This window comes from Macrobrachium nipponense, chromosome 41, assembly GCF_015104395.2.
Source record: "Macrobrachium nipponense isolate FS-2020 chromosome 41, ASM1510439v2, whole genome shotgun sequence".
Taxonomy (NCBI): domain Eukaryota; kingdom Metazoa; phylum Arthropoda; class Malacostraca; order Decapoda; family Palaemonidae; genus Macrobrachium; species Macrobrachium nipponense.
Genome location: NC_061102.1, coordinates 17,633,809 through 17,654,180, shown reverse-complemented (window position 1 = coordinate 17,654,180; position 20,372 = coordinate 17,633,809). Strand labels below are relative to the sequence as shown.

General features: G+C 38.6%; 1 protein-coding gene across 8 annotated transcripts in view; it reads right to left on the bottom strand.

The window, feature by feature from the left end:
- LOC135212547 (high affinity cGMP-specific 3',5'-cyclic phosphodiesterase 9A-like) overlaps positions 1 to 20,372 on the bottom strand; it is a 640,308-nt gene that overhangs the window by 72,630 nt on the left and 547,306 nt on the right. The window lies entirely within an intron of this gene.

The following is a 20,372-nucleotide window of genomic DNA, read 5'->3' as shown; positions in this document are numbered from 1 at the left end:
CAAACGTGTCATATAAAAGTAACATTTATTACAAATGTTTCATATGAAGGAAACAGTACAATACGAAAATAACATTTATTATAAATGTGTCATATGAAGGAGACATTTATAACACATGTGTGTTATGAAAGTAACATTCATTACAAAATATGAAAGTAAAATTTACTACGAATGTGTCATATGAAAGTAACAATTATTACAAATGTTTTGTATGAAGGAAACGTTTAAAACAAATATGTTATATGAAGGAAACATTTATAACACATGTGTCATATGAAAGTAACATTTATCACGAATGTGTCATATGAAGATAACATTTATCACAAGTTAAGTTAACATTTATTACGTATGTTTAGATAAACAATCATTTGCTCGTCTTTCTACATTCAGTTTGGCAACAACGGATTAAAAATACGAGAAACAGTAGAATAAATGGTGTTGATAGATTAATTCAAATAGCTTTTAAAGTCGGTGAGTGCTGCATTATCAAAATAAAGTAATTTTCACATTTATGAAAGTCTCACCTCTTATTGAAGTCTTCCGGAAATGAAAATTGCAGCATGGCCAAGGCATACGAGAAAATGCCTCAAATTAAATGAATTCCCTTTTGTTCAATTCTCATACATTAGCTGTGGCATAAATGAAGCTGCCTTAACCGCGTTTTAAATATGTATGAAACCGTTGCATATTTGAAGGAATTTAGAAACGACCTGGGAATTTATTCATGTACTCCTACAGGATAATCGACTTAATTTCACACTTCAGAATTACAGAACAAAATTGCTGTTCTGATCGGCAAGTTACAGAAATACTGAACGAAATTGAAAACGCGATTCGTGATGAATGTAAAACAAAGTAACAATTCTGGTTAATCTTTATCTTCTAATACTAAACACGACCAATCTCATATCAAATGTGAATAGCGAACTCAAGAGTCAAAGACTCCCTTAATCGGAAAAAGGCGCCAATTCGTCCTTTCAACCACCTCTGTAAAAGGTGAAGCTATGCCGTTTCGACCAATGCCTGGATATAATTTTAACCGACCTTTCTTAAACATATATTGTCCCTTTAACAACATGTGGCACCAACAGAATATATATACACGCACACACACATATACATATGTTTACATATACCATTATATATAATGTATGACTTTGCAGATTAAGCAAATTATTTAGACGAGAGGATAACAACGAACACAGAAGTTACGTTTCAAGCAACCGCAACTGAGCCATTACGAACAACAACCAGGAGATAATGTGGAATTCCATGATCCCTTCGTTAATCTTGTACGAAGCGGCCAGATCGTAAATTTCAAGAGGTCCCAAATAAGAAGGAGAAAGAAGCCTGAATGTCTTGTGTCTCAGTTTTTATCCCGGCAGTATTTACTGATTATGGGAGCTCAGTGGCATTTAGAAGGGTCATAAAGACAGCCGACCTCTTCTCTCGATATGTGTATATATATATATATATATATATATATATATATATATATATATATATATATATATATATATATATTCGTCGCGAGAAGAGGTCAGCCGTCTTTATGACCCTTCTAAATACCACGGAGCTCCCATAATCAGTAAATACTGCCGGGATAAAAACTAAGACACAAGACATTCAGGCTTCTTTCTCCTTCTTATTTGGACCCTCTGGAAATTTACGGCCTGGCCGCCTCGTACAAGATTAACGAAGGGATCATGGAATTCCACATTATTTCATGGTTGTTTTTGTTCGTAATGGCTCAGTTGCGGCTGCTTGAAACCTACTTTTGTGTTCATTGTTGTCCTCTGTTTTTAATAATTTGTTTACTCTTGCAAAGTCAAATATTGTATATAATATTTGTAAGCATATGTATGCGTGTATATATATCCTGTTGGTGCCACCTGTTGTTAAAGGGAAAACATATGTTTTACAAAGTTTAGTTAAAATTATGTATTGGCAATGGTCAAAACGGCATATGTTCACCTTTTACGGAGGTGGTTGAAATGTCGCCTTTTTCCGATTAAGAGAGACACCATAACTGAATCGGATGATCACCGATGCATATAGTCATTTGACTCTTGAGTTCGCTATTCACATTTGATATGAGATTGGTCGTGTTTATATTAGAAGATAAACATGAACCAGAATTGTTACTTTGTTTTTAGATACATTACGAATCGCGTTTTCATTTTTATTCAGCATTTTTGTAACTTGCTGATCAGAGCAGCATTTTTGTCCTGTCTTTCTGAAGTGAGAATTTGAGTCGATTATCCTGTAGGGGAACATGAATAAATTCCCGGACCGTTCAAAATTTCCAAAATTCCAAAAAAAAATTCAAATAATGCAACGATTTCATTAAATATTTGAAAACCAAAACCGTAAAGGCAGCTTCATTTAGCCCACAGCTTATTGGATGAGAATTGAAGAAAAGGGAATTCCTTAATTTGTGGCATTATCTCGTTTGCCTTGGTCACGCTGTAATCTCCGGAGGACTTCAATAAGAGGCAAAACATTCATAAATGTGTGTTTATATATATATATATATATATAAATATATATATATATATATATATAATATATAGCTACACACTATAAATATGTGCAGTGTATATATACACAAGAACGCATATATATTATATATATATATATATATATATATATATATATATATATATATATATAATATATATATATATATATCTCCACACACACATATACACACACATACACACGCACACACACACACACACACACACATATATATATATATATTATATATATATATATATATATATATATTATATATATATACTTCGAGCTACAAATGTCCATTTTAATATCTAATTCGCTCTACCTCGGAATTAATATATTTTCATATATGTTAACCGAAGGGGAGTTTTTTAGTCGATAGTAAATTTGTCGGCTCACGGGGAGCGAACCATCGAATAACCCATATATACTATATATATATATATATATATTATATATATATATATATATATATATATATATAGATATATATATAATATATATATAACTATGTTAGAATTACGACAACTGTACCAATGGAAGAAGAAAATATAACGAAAAGTTCAACAAATGCAATCTCAAGAATACGAACGCTCTCAGGTGTTCAAGACACAAGGACAGATCGACTCCGGATATCAGTAGCGGAAATTTATATATCAAGAGAATTTCCCAAATTTGCATTGCGTTGGCAGAACATGGTTCACATCTCCATACCCTGGTAGGAGGGTCTAAATGCCGTCCCCACCCCGCCACCCCTGGGGCCCAGTTACCTAATCAAACCTGACGCAACTGCAGAACTACGTTCAGGACTAATTTGAATGCGTCATGGATGTCTGCGAAATGCAAAAATAGCTCTACTGTCATTATTAGACATTATGAATTATTAACGTGTATTTATTATGATAAAATGAACTGGGACTGCAATATAAAATTTAGACCAAAGGCCAAGCGCTGGGACGTATGAGGTCATTCAGAGCTGAAAGGAAAAGTGAGGGTAAAAAAGGTTTGAAAGTCGAAACAGGAGAAAAACTTCAAAGCAGTTGCGCTTTGAAATTAGTGTTAGGAGAAGGTGGAAAGCAAGATGGAAGAAAGAGAATACGCAAGGAGGTACAGTAAAAGGAATGAAAGGGGTTGCAGCTAGGGGCCGAAGAGACACTGCAGCAAAGAACCTTAAGCAATGCCTACAGTGCGCCGCGTGAGGTGAAATGATGGCACTGCCCTTCGGGAATTGTGATAAAAGGGACCTCCATATTCAATGGCCCGCGATTCACTCTAATTTAGCGTCGTCCACTAACCAACAATTTCAATCACCGATATTCATTATTAATATTACGATGATTGAACACCATCGATTGTTTTCCACCTGTTAGTTGTCACTAATTAGTTGCAACAGTACCGGACGAGAGGAAATGAAGGCCAACTTTTTTTTTTTTTTTTTTTTTTTTTTTATCAGGTCATAAATGAAGGTCCTGCGATGCGAGCGTCGATAACGTAGCCAAGTCTTGATCTTCATATAGCAATAAAATCTGAGCAAAACGACTGAATTCTACTAATGAGGACGCGTGGAATAAATAAATGTCTCCCCTTTTAGAACAACAGTAACAAGGCGTGATCTGACCTCCAGCTTACTTGGTCAACTAGAGCATTGTTTCACCAACGAAAATTAAAATAAATAATCTATACTTTTTTAGAAATAATTTATCTGTATTGTTTAACATGCACACTATTTTTTACATTTTCATTCTAATAAATAAATCATAAATATTCTATCCTAAATCTCCAGTATCTTTCACTCAATGTTAAACATTTTTCAGACCTATTTAGGCTTTCCTACTCCCCCAAAACAAGAACAAGAACAACAACTACAACAACTTAGTAGTTTGTAGGCTTACTCATCGAGTAATCGGAAATTGTAATTATTTAGATCACAGTATTATATAAACTACTTTATATCTCCACCAACAATGATTCTGTTGTCCTATTTAAAACTGGCTAATATTCTTTAATCTTACTTAAAGCCAGACATTTCAACATTCCGCTTTTAATATCTAAATAAATAAGTAAAATTAGGATTTAATAACAAACAGCAGAAAAGCACAGCCAAAGACACCAATAACATGGCATTATTCTACCAGAAACTAGACATCCACACCCAACCAACACTTAATCAAAACTGCAGACGCGAGATTTGCCTCGATTCTTCGTAGACCCAAAAAAATAAAAATAACATAAGAAAAAATAGATACATATAAAAATCTATTCAGCTGCTCTGTTCCATGAAAGGATTTGGAATTGTTCTCCGAGCCTGGAAAAGGGAGATATAATATTCCTGTAACGTCCACAGCTTTTCAGGGTACGCACACGCATGCATATACCGTGTGTGTGTGTGTGTGTGTGTGTGTGTGTGTGTGTCAGCCTCTTGTATTTGAGCATACAACAAGCATCACGGATTCATGGTCTGATCCGCGGCAACAGCATGCATAGCAACGGAGGCACCTAAATGCACAAGACCTTCTCAACGACGCATGCGCAGATACCACAACTTCCACACTAAAGGTCACAAGGTGAATCCTACAGGAGACGGGAATTCTTTGCTGGACGGTAGCGGGACATGTAAAATGAGAGAGAGAGAGAGAGAGAGAGAGAGAAAGTCTAGGGGAATATGAAAGGGAAAATAGACATTGCTGGAATTTGCGAAAGAACACTGTCATAAGTGGATAATTTAACTGATCACTTGGATGCCGGCAGGCCATGCCTACAGTGATATATATATATATATATATATATATATATATATATATATATATATATATATATATAGAGGTATATAATATATATTTAATTATATATATATATATATATATATATATATATATATATATATATATTATATATATATATACTATGTATATTAGTAGAGGAAAAGACCCCCATATAGACGCCACTTTTCTAGCCCCGCCCCCCACCCCGCCCCCCACCCCCCCAAGGGGCGTGGCTACCCCCCTCCCCCTCCTGATTGGCTCATGTACGTACATGAGGCCTAAAAAGGGGCGGGGCAAACCCACCAAAAGGGGCGTGGCCCACCCCGACCCCATATAGACTCCCACTTGTCTGGGGGGTGTGGCCACCCTGACCCCATATAGACTCCACTATTCTGGGGGGGCGTGGCCACCCCTGACCCCAAATTGACTCCATTTGTATTATAAGCCTCATGTACGTACATGAGCTCATAATTGACTCCATATGTATGATAAGTTCATGTACGTACATGAGCTCATAATTGACTCCATTTGTCTTACAAGCTCATTGTACGTACATGAGCTCATATTAGGGGGGCGTGGTCTCCCCTAACCCCAAATCGACTCCACTTTTCTACCCCTGTGACGTCACATAACTATAAGGGAATAAAACCATCCTTTCAACCCTCCACTATTCTGGGGGCGTGGCCACCCCTGACCCCAAATTGACTCCATTTGTCTTACAAGCTCATGTACGTACATGGGCTCATATTAGGGGGGAGGCGTGGCCTCCCCTAACCCCAAATCGACTCCACTTTTCTACCCCTGTGACGTCACATAACTATAAGGAATAAAACCATCCTTTCAACCCTCCACTATTCTGGGGCGTGGCCACCCCTGACCCCAACATAATTGACTCCATTTGTCTAAACAAGCAATTGTTTAACGTAACATGAGCCTCATATTAGGGGGGGGGGCGTGGTTCCTCCCTACATGAACGCCCACTCCTACCCCCCTATTGAACGTCACGGAAACTCTAACGGGGAATAAAAACCCCAAAAACCCATAATTTCAAACCCCTCCCACCCCAAAAAATTGACTCCACCTATTTCCTAACCACCCCCTGTGAAAGTTCACGTAACTTCTTTAATAAAACCACCTTTCTTTCCCAACGACAAAAATTGACCTTTCCCACCTTTTCCTACCCCCCTGTGACGGTCAACGTACTCTCCGGAATAAAAACCAACATTTCAACCCCTCACCCAATGACTCCACTATTCTACCACTGTGACGTCACGTAACCCTCTCGGGAATAAAACCATTCTTTCAACCCCCGACCCCAAATTGACTCCACCTTTCCTACCCCCGTGACGTCACGTAACTCTCCGGAATAAAAAACAAAAACATTTCAACCCTCACCCCAATTGACTCCCCTATTCGACCCTGTGACGTCACGTAACTCTCTGGAATAAAACCATTTCTTTTCAACCCCCGACCCCAAATTGATCACCTTTCCTACCCCCTGTGACGTCACGTAACTCTCTCCGAATAAAACCCACATTTCAACCCCCACCCCAAATTGACTCCACTATTCTACCCTGTGACGTCACGTAAACTCTCTGGGAAACTAAAACCATTCTTTCAACCCCTGACCCCAAATTGACTCCACCTTTCCTACCCCCTGTGACGTTCACGTAACTCTACGGGAATAAAAACCAACATTTTCAACCCCTCACCCCAAATTGACTCCACTATTCTACCACTGTGACGTCCACGTAACTCTCTGGGGAATAAACCATTTCTTTCAACCCCCGACCCCAATTGACTCCACCTTTCCTACCCCCTGTGAACGTCACGTAACTCTCCGGGAATAAAACCAACATTTCAACCCCTCACCCCAAATTGACTCCACTATTCTACCCCTGTGACGTCACATAATCTCCTTGGGAATAAAACCATTCTTTCAACCCCTGACCCCAAATTGACTCCCCACCTTTCCTACCCCCTGTTGAACGGGTCCCCACCCATAACCTCTTCCAAGGGAATAAAAACCCCAACCACCTTTCTACCCCCTGTGACGTCACAAACTCTTCCTGGGGAATAAAAACCAACATTATTTCAACCCCATCCCCAAATGACTCCACTCTTTCTACCCCTGTGATGTCACGTAACTCTACGGGAATAAAACTTGACCCCACCCCGACCCCAAATAGACTCAGTTCACTGTTTTTTGCGACTCATGTCCCCTTTAATTGTTTTCAAAGTAACCGGGACCTTTACCTCATCCTCCTCCTATAAAATCTCTAAATTTATATATGCACATTGCGAATATACTCTCTCTCTCTCTCTCCCTCCCTCTCCCTCTCTCTCAGCCATTACATTTTGTTTTATATATATATACACAGTTGCTTAGATATTCAGAGTATCATGATAAAAGGATATTTGGCGACTGACTTCATCCACATGTGATATCTCACCCCAATAACCATATCAGAAGTCAATGTTATCTGATGATGAATCACGCACACACACACACATATGAAGAAACGAGACCTTATCACCATATTTGCCCAGCTGACTTCACGCCAACGTGAAATTTTATTTTTCATAGAATTTGAGTCTAATCTAGGTGGCGAACACAAGGACAAAGGTCCACATTTCAATTTTGTTTATTTATATACGAGTTTGAAAGAGGTTGAAAAATCAAATTACAGACGGAATTGTTATTTTATATTTATAACCAATCCTAAATACAGGGGAATGAATTAATATTCCATACAAATACATACATTAGAAAAAAAACTGTACAAACACGAATGCGATAATATGCGCATTCGCTTTTTCAAAAACAATACTTCAACGAAACATACTACGGCTACTATATATTTTCTAACCTGTTCCTTCACATCACAGCCCTTAGTATATACCACAAAAACATCTTCTCCAGCACTTTCCCTGACCGTGTATCGAAGGGACGACGACGTTTCATCTAACACCTCAAGCTTTTAAATTTAGCTAACAAGTTTTTCACTAACTTGTACGAAGAGAGGTGATGAAGCCATGGCGAGAGTTCACGTCTTTGATGTGACAATCCTTCCAAGTCATCCACACATGACTCATTTTATCAAAATCAGTATCACGTGACTAAACAGCTCCGATATCATTGTTCCTAAAATGTTAATAAGCCCACCACACACTCGCCATCTTGTTTTTCGCATGTCCCGCCCTCACTTCCCACCCCCTCCTCCTCCTCCTCCTCCTTCCTCCTCCCTCCTCCTCCTTTTTCCCCATATTTTTTCGCCACGTTTCGATTTGCTTTTTAAATGGCTATATTCCATAACATCCAAATCTTTAACCCCCCGCCATTTCAATTTTGAAGTAGCGATAATTCGAAATATTATCAACGTGGGTTTTTTTATTCCCTTGAATTCTCGAGCTATATCTAAAATATTATAACCTGCGAGCGGATGAGTTAAATCTCCTTCTTCATTCCATTCAACCGTGTTAGAATCTTGTAAGTGCTTAACAAAAGCCGTAACGTATGACTTTGGGGTTCTTTAAAAAATATTGGAATAATACCTGTTAAATCGGGATTGCTCTTTTTTGCGAGTCATGTCCCCAATTTTAATTGTTTTCAATGTAATGGGGGCGTTTACCACCTCCTCCCCTCCAGTCACTGCACCTACATTTCTATAGGAGGGGGAGGAGGAGGAGGAGGAGGTCCCGTGAGCGATATAGCCGGCATAGGTGGTTTTTGGATATTAAGGGAGACGTGTCCGCTACTACTAACAGCTGCCGTATCCAACTTGCCAGTACCCTCTAGGTTATTAATATCACCATCACAAACCTCTTTTCTATTCATTAACCTCTCATAGGTAATGGCAGGGATAGCGTAAAACTCCTTCATTTTCAATTTAAAAAGACTCCCTACCAAAACTCGCAGCAATAGGCAATAAAAAACCGATAGAATAGTCCCCCCTTTACGACTTTTCAGTATATTTTTCTTCTTAGATATGGACGTTGTTTTCAAGGACACAAAGATGAATTTCTCGTCTACAATTTCTTAAGTGTTTAATAAACTTCTTATCTTGAGTTAGATTACCACAAAGAAAATTTCTAAAAATTTCCGAGAGAGTAGACACCAAACCACCGTTTAAGATGGGAATAACTTTACTTCTTTCACAGGGTGATAAACCAGAGATGAATAAAATAAAGTTTTTATTTTTACGTATTAAAGGTTGCTTACGGTTCATATCCGTACAATTTGAGATTCATCAACCCAGGAATTGAATTGACTCGGATAACCTTTCCAATGAACGTAATATTGAGTTTTATTATCTTTCCTCCTCCTTCCCAGAATAGTGATATCATACGTTTCTGGTAGATTTGTGCGAATTAATTCTTCACGATAAAATACGCCCTTTATTTCTTCACCCGCTAAATCTTCCAAGAAGTATACGACCGGATTTTGCCTTGTATCCACTTTCGGATTTTAAAAATTTCCAGAGTATTTTGAATATATCCCCTCCTAAAAATTGCGTTGCGACGGCTCATCGGCAATACGTACAACGTCTCCAACATTCAAGAGCGAAATCGGCGGGAGGATTAACGAGAACAGCCTTTTTATACATGCTCGAGAATTGACGTTCAATGTCATCTCTATTTGTTAATGCGTGAACCTCTTGCGTGGGTGCGACCCAAACTTCTATGGGGGGTATGATTATAACTCTGAACAATGTCGCGCAAGACGTTAATTGTATTTTAAGGTATTCTTATGTGTGAGATATCTATATATACGACCCTTAATAGTCCTTATGACTCTTTCAGCTATAGAGATTTTATTTCTCTCGAATAAACGCTATATAATTTTATATTTTTACTATCTAGATATTCTCTGACGTGTTTGTTATAATATTCCCTACCCTCATCGCTATTCAAACGTGAAATTCCCAAAAATTCGGTAGATTCGATAACCTTCTTCAAAGCGCGACGCATAGTAACACCATCCTTCTTTTTCAAGGGGAACAATTTGTAGATATCTGGAAAACACGTCAATAAAGACTAGCAAATATTTAAACCCTTATTATACCGAGCTAATTTGGACATATCAGCTAAATCGGTGCTCGCTATTACTCTCGGTTTAGGTGAAATGATTTTTCTTCTGGAATTTTTTTCGAGTGACTTTATGCAGTGTGTAAGACTTTTGTCCACGTAAGAATTCTTTAACATTTTCACGAGTAATTTGGCTATTCAGATTTTTCGCTACTCTGAATAAAGAGTCCACCCCGCTGAAACTACCCACACCCCGTGCATCTCCGTACAAAGTTTTTAGCAGTTTTATCCGTTCTTTATCCATATTGGTAAGCTATTTGATATTCCGTTCACCCAGAATATTAGTTCAGAGCTGTAACACTTCAGGTGTTGACGGAGCGAAGTCTACTAACAAATAACCATAGCCGGTTATGTGATAGGGCCTTTTTATATATGTCCGAAAAGGCTGAAGCTTTTTGACGGCCAAATAACTGCCGACCTAAAGTTTCAATTTGACTAAAATCACGATTTTTCATTAGAATATAATGTGAGCAATTCAAGCTTTAATACTACTACTAAACTTTCCTGAATGAAACATATTCTGCGTTATGAATATAACTGAAATAGATGAATGACGGTCCCGCTGTGAAGGCGTTAGTCACAAATTTATTATCACTGGCCTCGAGGAAGCGAATCATCGAGTATGAATAATAGACCTTTATTAACCCTCCGTCTCCCCCTTTTTCAGCGTAATCAAAAGGGATTTAAAATTTCTTTGGATACTTTAAAAATTGGGGACTATTGAGGGATGCGTTTCGAGGGGGTGTTCAGATACCCCGCAATATAAAATGTATTGGAAACGCGTTTCATAGAGTTCAATGATTTTTTGACATAGGACGGACTTGCCACTGTTACTAAACCCCGCGATGATAATACGAGCGGGATTAGCGAACGGGTCTAACAACTGCCCAGGGAAGGGACCTGTCGCGGCCATGATGTTAGCGCGTTTAAGACTATAGGTGTGTACTTTACACGCTCCTTTTTATATACGTACAAGCCTTAATAATAACTAGGGTGAATGGAAGTTGACGGCAATAATATTTGTTTTAATTTCTATAATGAAATACATACAGGTTTTTCCTACAATATAAAAATAGAACTCGTACAGTAAAAATGCGAAGTATAATAAAAAATACAATATAATAATTCAAAATATAGAAAACTAACGTGTATATGATTATAAAATAAAAATACATTATATACAATATAATATATAAAATATATGAATAAGATAAAATATATAGTAAAATATATAAACTATGACACCCGGTCAATGTGTGATACGACCCCGGTAACTGGAGGAGAGGGTGGAACCATTTTCCGTCGAGAAGTCAAAGACGTCGAAGAGAGAGAGGATTAACATTGTATATTTTACTATTCTCTCTTCGACGTTTTGAACATCCTTTCACCCGTGGGAAATGATGTGATGGATGTAGGGTCCTAGGAATAGGAGGAGTAGGAATTCTCGAGGTGCTAGGAGCGGGAAATATTTAAAATTGGAGAGATTGCCGCTACTACCGGCGCCACCACTACCCTCTCTAGCTCCTCCTCCTCCTCCTCCTCCGCTATACCCTCCTCCACCCAAATGTCTGGATGTCCATACGCCAACGATTTATAAGGTGTCACATAATATCTCTTGTCCTCTAAAGGACAGAGAGATACCTTTCGCTGGCTCGTATGACACATCGTGCCTCCTACTCTTTGCAAATTGTGCACACGAGTATAAGTAATCTCATTCTTTTCGATTACAGCTCGATACTGGTCATGTGGAATGGTCTTTTGCCGGCACCTTTGTACACCTTTCAAGGTGTTGCTACGACTAGTTTCCGTCAGATACGAATAAACTTTAGGTTTAAACGCCGATGAATTCCCTCATGAGTTCAGCCCCTGTTTCAACCTTCACTAACCCGAGTTCCCCCTTACGTGACTCATCATACAATTCGTGAGTTTTGGGAAATTACTCAAATCCATGTAGGGTTGAGCGCACCCTTCAGTTCCCGATTGAGGTTATCAGTCACCAGGGAAAAGATCAAGCTGTCAGTGTCGGTATACAGGAGCTGAACTCGGTGTCCATACTGCTTTCGAAGAACGTCGTAATAGAACCGATACATCATATCCTTCGCCATGTCTAGTATACTGAAACCGATATAAATCGGGGATTCAGCCATAACAGACTCTTTGCAATGGTTTACAATGTACCTGTCGTTACACAGTTTTTTCCAAAGACTTGTACGTGTTTGTTTGGACACATTCCTGAGGAGAGAGGCTTCACCGGTGGTGACGACAGTTCGGGTAGAATAATTCAATGAATTTTTAATAGTAACACCGAAAAGACCGTTCATTATGATTTTGATTGTGTTCCTCTTGTCCGGATCGGTCTCTTTAGCACGCCTTTCGGCATTCTCCAGAATATATTCCCTCAAATAAAAATCCTGTTTGAATTTGTACACTTTCCTTATTACATCAACTTCGAGACCTGAGCCTTATCAACGTTTGTAATAAGGAAGACGATCAAGTGATTACGCATGGGTAAATGCGTACCCGTCAACTTGACATTTTTTCTTGGGTAGCTTCACCTTGAACTTATTCATCAGGTTTTTACTATAGGGCGATAGATCCTGGTGAGTCACATTCATGTGATGAATGGCGAGAGGGAGATCATCCGTTTGTAGAGCAACATCCCGTCTAACTGGTTTGGTATCGAGCAGTATGAAATAACCGTATTCACCCTGTGAATCAATGGCGGTAATATCGCTAGCGACAAAACTTTCTAATTCGACAGGGGAAAGTTCAGTTATTTCACCCAAGGGCATTTTGTATTTACTCATAACTGTGGGATACAAACTGGCTGAAATCAACGTATAATATATACCATTGAGGATCACCCACCTAAAACTGGGATTTAAATCTGGATTATTAGCTACGCATTGCCTTCTAACTAGACTACAAAAACCGCCGCGGATGTTTTTACAAATTAATTGATAGAGTTCACCATTCGAAATGAGGGGGAGACGAAACATTTAGAGGATATAAGGAAAGATCGAGTGAGGAGAGAGGTAGAAGTCAGGTAACGGGCGGGGTCTAGTCCGAATTGCGCCATGGCAGCTTCCTCCAAGCTAAATAAAACGCTGGCTAATAAATACCACATCCATTAAAAATTACAAAATGGTTGTAATCTAGAAGATGGTGCAATTAGCGGAGTTCAAACTTGACACGTTGCATAGCCCCCGCTGGAAAGGGTTTCTCCCGTAAGGTCGAAGAAACACTCGCGAGAAGCGGATGGCCGGCCTGCGCAGGATATTGAAACCCGTCAAATAATCATAAGGGTAGTACTGTTTACCCGTACCCAAAACTTAAATCGAGACAATCCCGAGAATACTGGATATTAACAACTGACGTGCGATTCGAGGGAACCCTTTCTGTTTGATAGATCAGCGAGACTAGAAAGGGTCCCTCTCAACCACGTTGTTTGCTATCACGAATCTCAGATTGAGCCCGATCTGGTCCGAGTAAAAATGTACTACCCTCGCGTTTCAGAATTCAAAAATCATGCTGAGCCCCGCATCTTTCAAGGACCAGGGCGATGTCACTATGACAAATTGTGTACGAACACTGTTAAAGTGGCTCCTAAATTGCATATTCAAATTACACTGTTGACACAGTGCACACACAAAGTTGTTCCAGTGCCACAAAGAAGCGTGAATGTCGGCATTTTCGGACTCCAGCCTTGAATTCGATGTTACATCCTTCGCAATGAGTGATCGCTTCAAATTATGGGTGGATTCAGGAGTCAATTAAAGGAGACCCACGCATCGTTCAACGCAATTAACGCCCAGTCCAGTTCATGTTCTGCAAACAATCATCAACGCAATTTCTCTCCGTATTAAGTCGATGGGACAATATTCCCCCGTTCTTACCAGTAACGATCGCGTAGCAGTAAGCGAAAGCTTTCTGCCGAGATACTATTCTTGGATCGTCTTCTCCGGTCTTCGGTTGAATATTATACGCCTCAAAATCCAGGAAAGCCATGTGCGAGATTGGCAGCCGAGCTTTAACTTTAGTAAACTGTTTAAATTGGCCGGTTCTGGGTATTCGACAGTGGTTCGAGCAGTACAGGCCTGTGTGTGTGCCTCACGGATGGTGGGACTATTTAACAAAGTCAAACAATTGTAACATATACCGACCCGTGCTCAATCCCCCGCCCCTGCTTGAATCCGTGTCGGAACTTCTTTCACGAATGCCAACATATCCTTAATCAACGCGACGTGGTCGTCAGTGATTAATAACAACGTGAACCAATGCAGGGCTTTGGGGGTTACCACCTTTCCTCGCCAGATGTACCGTCGCCAATGTTTTTTCCGCTGTTTCCCCATGACTAATTCACATAATTTATACAGAAATATGTTGAGGTTATTCCCTTTTCTAATGTTTTGAAAGAGTCATGGGTCAACGGCATATGTGGCGAGTGTTTGATATTAAAATTGTCCCCTCCCCTCCATCCTCATTAAGACACGAGGGAGGTTGTTAATAAGTGTTGGGAGGGGTATCCCGGAGTACAACGTACGCTTCTAAACGCTGTAACGACACAGTTGTACCCGAACTGAATATGATAACCTGATCACTACCGCGGACTCCCTTGGGATACACCTTGAAGTTATTAATATTCACTAACTCACGCCGCTGATATGAAGTTCAAACCCTATCCAGCGAGGTCATACACCAACCTGAACCCTCAGTACGGTTGAGTCTCTCTTCCAAGTTATTAGCTATAAACTCATAGCCTCCTCCAGGGAGTCATAGATCGAGTCAATCGTAGTGAGGGTGGGTGGAGTACATACATAAAAAGCACTTTTTTTCATTCATGTCGCCTAGCATCCTCACGCTGGTGATAATAACGCACAAGTATAGCATAGCCGAGCGAATACCTCTTTCAAGGAAGTACTGTGCACATCTTCGCGTAATCGGGCTATGCTACTACTTAACTTCATTGCCACTCAAGTGTGACCCTACTGCAGCCGATAATGAATGGTACTCACTACCTTATTACCCTCCGTTCTTTCCCTCGTGAGTGAAGATTTCCCTTCTGTTTCTACACCTCCACCAACGTGCGATGCTTCATTATTATTATTACTCCCCATCAAATCTTCATCTAATGGGAAGTCTTCAGCGAAGGGATCTGTAAAGATCATTTTAAATAGCACCGGGAGTGAACGTGTATGATAATAATATAATAATATATAATAATAATAATAATAATAATAACAACTGCAAAAACCGCAAAATAACAATAATAATAATAATAATAATATAATCCAATAAATTTTTACCTGGATCGGAGGTGGTGAGGATGATTCATCATGGCGGTTAGAGGCTTGGACATTTTCTTTAATGACGTGACAATCTGTGTGATAAATTTATGAATATGGTGTGACATAACATGAACGTGGAGGTTTTTATGTACATATATTATAAACCCGATGCCCATTGTTAGTCATACAGTCTACATTCTGACATGTGTGGCGATCACATCATATACGTGAATAGCAATGCCTGTATAGGCACATTTCCAGAAAATCGGGCGTGTAATTTACCATAGGTTAGCCGTCCCTATATCATTACCGATGGAGTGGAATATGAAGTGGGGCTAGTGGGAGTCATTCTCCCGAAAATTATATTACGCTATTAAACCAGGAGACGTTGATTTTACTATTCAATTTAACGCGATCTATAACGAGTCCGATGGAAACGCGTTTATACGTATATTTATAAGTCCATTTCGGGTTTGTTGGTGGTGATAGAATGTCATGACTAGAGCGTTTAATACGCAAATTATTGAACAATTATCTGAATTTTACGGTGAGCATATCGCGGAGCTATCCGCAGGACGGTTTATTCTCATGGAATGATGACACGAAGAAATGAGCATTCCACATATCGATGCAGAGCGGCCAAAGTTGATATGATTGATTCCAATACGATTAACTCAGTGCTAAAGCAGCTAATATGTTTGGTTTCAATGAAAAAGTCAGTATTTAATATACATTTCAGGTGCGTTGAGACCTCATCACGGTAGAAATATATTCCAGCAAGGCGTTGAATATGTTTACCTGTATTCGGTATCGTTCAACCTACCATCTTGGGTGATAAAACAATGGTTAATCTCTTAGACTTGCTTACGTTAGGATGTGCATGTGGTAAAGGTCCGCATAATGCCATTTATAAACCTTTAAATACCATTGACGTATGGATTACATTACTATCGATGTCTCGGATCAGAACGGTGAAGAAATAATGTTTACTGAAAAATGGGGTTCTATCGTGCAGTCTGCATATAAGACCTAAGATAAAACGCTATAGAACTTTTCTTATAAATACCATACGTGACATATACCCGTCATAGTATTTAACCGACATGGCTGGTGAACACACCATATATTTGAGCAGTCTCGGCTGTTTAGACACGTATACCAAAAATACACCTTCGAAACTTTGCCAATAGATTACCTACACCTATATTATTACCAATAATGGGGTTGAATATAGAAGTAGGTTTAGCTTCGATCATGTTCCCGGGGGAGTTATTACGCTATATTATCCAAAGATGATTTATTCACTCTCGAATTTAATTACAGAGCGTCATAAACTGATAGGCATACATATTTGTATAGACCGAGAATAGCAATGTTAGCGGGGATATGAAGAGACTCGTGAGAGCTCTTAATAAGGACGTGTATGATTATTTGAAAGTTTATTACGGTGATAATTTCATAAATTATTTTAATAGTAACGGTATATTTCATTGGGATGAAGATTTAAGGAGAATTACTATACCACGTATCAAGAGAGAGAAATTGAGAACAGGGGACGTTAAAAGTATATATGTCAAATTTAGCGGAAAAGCCGCGAAATTATTAGGTTTTCATATTAATACCGGTTATGAAATATATGGCGGGCGTGAACTGAATGAACACATTTCCCTTGATTCTCTACCTGATAATTGTGGGGTAGATTATATATATGTGTATACGGATATAGTTTCAACCGACGATTTTTTGGCGGGAGACTAGTAAATATATTGGACTGTTTTACTTTAGCAAGTGGTAGAGGAAAAAGGGTACATAATACAGTCTACAATTGTTGAACACCGAACATCTTGGATCAGATTTCTATTCTTATCACGGATCAAAAAATGGTCACCTTTTACATTTCACTAAGACTCGAGTGTTACTTGCCTGCTCCGTATAAAACCTAGAGGAAAATTAGATGAATAGGTGCGTATATAATTCGATGTTCACCCTTGGCATTCCTTATTCGTGATCGTAACACCCTCGAGTGAACTAGAACTTGCGAATCAAGTTCCACTTAAATTGGGAACTGGGAAGTTATAAACAGTAAAATGAGAGTGTTATTCGCGCCTCCTTCAGAGGCGGAATTTAAAAAACTATTTTTTTATCAGACCCTTTATTAAGGAGGAAGGAGCGGGATTTGAGGATATTTTCCGTTTTCTATCCCGCCGCAGAAGGGGAAGCGGTTTTTTTTTCGGCCATAAGTGGCGTTGCACGAAAGTGCTTCCTTTTCTATTTAATGCCGTGAAACCTTCAGTTAATGAATTCGGTAGATCTGTGTTATCTGATATGGTAAACACGCGGTTTACCTTTAAAAGAATCCATAAAACGAAATGGTATAAGGGCCCTCAAAACTACTGGACAACGAATTTTAAGCGGTACTGGAAGGAGAAGGAGAACGAGACGGAAGAAAACAGTGAAACGATTAGTTAGACGGTCGAGTGTGGAGGAAAGAAAAAACGGAGGAAGAGGAAGGGCACACGAGTTAAATCTAGGAGTAAATATAATAAGGACGTGTACGATCTTTGTAACTCATTCATCATTGACATTCGGCGGGTACGCACTCGTTCTACCCTTCATCTAAAATTATATAAACACAAACATGGCTAGCGTAGTTCCTAACATACCCGGAACTGGTAATCAAGTCCTGTTTCATCGTATATTGCGGGTATATCAGAATTGTTTCCCGAAGTTAATAGACGGAGAATTAGTTGAAACTTCAATTAATTCAAAGGAAAGACTGGATTTTACACCTTGTAATATTTCCATAAATCAAGTTCTATCTGATAAATATATAGAATTTCGCGTTAATGGGGTGGCAGGTTCTTCTTAGATTTGTCAAGTATAGCTTTAGAATTATATATCACAATAGATAGGGACAACACGCAATTAGCGGATGATGTCCATGTGTCTGTCGTTAATGGTATTAGTAATACATTATTTAAATCTGCTTCCGTTTTCTTGAATGAAAAGTTGGTGGAATCCTGTCCGGTATTTAACTATCAATCATATATCAAAATGTTGAAAATGATAAAACCCTCTGCATTACCTACCACCGGCCGGGCGGGATTTTTATACGATGACTATCATGTAACACACGGGTAACTCGGCAACTTTACTGCCAATACCTTCGGTCAAACCAGCAGGTGGGAGACGAAAGTTATGGGTGACATTAAAACGAGGGGCGTGGATACATATTTTCCACTTCTTTTGGATATAGCGACTAAAGACATATATTTACTGGATTCGGTTATTTGAGACTTAGACTCGAATTAGCGAATAATAACTGGGTTATGGGCGCCCACACAGACGGACATTTAAATGTGCTGAATATAGAAAAGGCCAATTATGGATCGATAGAGTTACCCCACATTATAACGCAATGTCGGCTTTAAATGAAGCGATAGCAGTTAATCCTATACAATATATATTTGATAAGACTTTATACAAGACATACGTTATTGGGCAAAATGAAAATTCGATTTTAATTGATCAGCCTTTTAACAGTTGTATACCTGAAAAAAATCACATTGGCCATGATTGATATGGAAACATTTTCAGGTGATTACGCGACCAATAGTCTATATTTTCAATCTTTCGATTTAAATAATATACATATTACCGTTAATGGGAATACGGTATATAATATTCAATGTAGTTTCCCTAATACCATCATGCATTATATCACGAGACGCAGAAAAGTATAGGGGTGGCGGTGATAATCTGATCACTTATGATAGTTTTTAAAATGGTAGAGCTATTTACTGCTTTAAATTTAAATTTTGTGGTGGAAGATGTTGAAGATTCCATGCCAGTGGAAATTTCGGCAAACCTGCGAATATCGATCAGGCTGGGTACGGCTACGCCTAGCCCTTGCATTATTTTACTTTTTGGGATACCAAGGGTATTTTTAACGGTGGATGCGGATAGGGTTATTCAGTGTGATGTTAGGGGTTAAATGGAATGGATACAAAAGAAATTGAAAATAGTTAAAAGGTTTCACTCGGTGACCGGGTTAAATATTTAGGTGTGTTCGCTTCGGATGAAGTAGGATTATTGACATTGCCAGAAAGTAGAATTAAACCTTTAGTTTTTATATCTAATACATTATCTTCGTCTACTGATATTAATATTGTTGGTCATTGGGTATGTTTTTACGTGGAAAAATCACCTAGAATATAATCTTCTTTTTTGATAGTTACGGTATAAATCCAAAAGTTTATTCGAATGACTTCTCTAAATTTATATATGCGCATCCCGAATATAACCTCTATCGCCTAATAAAACAAATACAACCTGATAATCGTACAAGTGCGGTCTTACGTTAGTTTTTTTGTTCATTGCGTTGAGTCACCGTGGTGTGAAACGCAGTATTATCCTTAATACAAAATGTATTCTCATTCACTCGTTTGGGAGGTAATGATAAATGGATAACGGGATATTATTTTAAATATTTGAAAAAGTTTAAATGTTCACATTGGAGGTCGGGGGTCAAACGTGCCTATTACGTACAAGGAATGTCTCCGCATCTTGAACAACTAGGTAAATGCATATTTTTCTTTGATTTTTATATTACTCCCTTTACATTCTATTAAGGATATATTCTATATGTATCATACACCTTCAATCACATAACTTTTTTACTTATTTCAGGATGAGCGTGAGAATCATTCGCCCA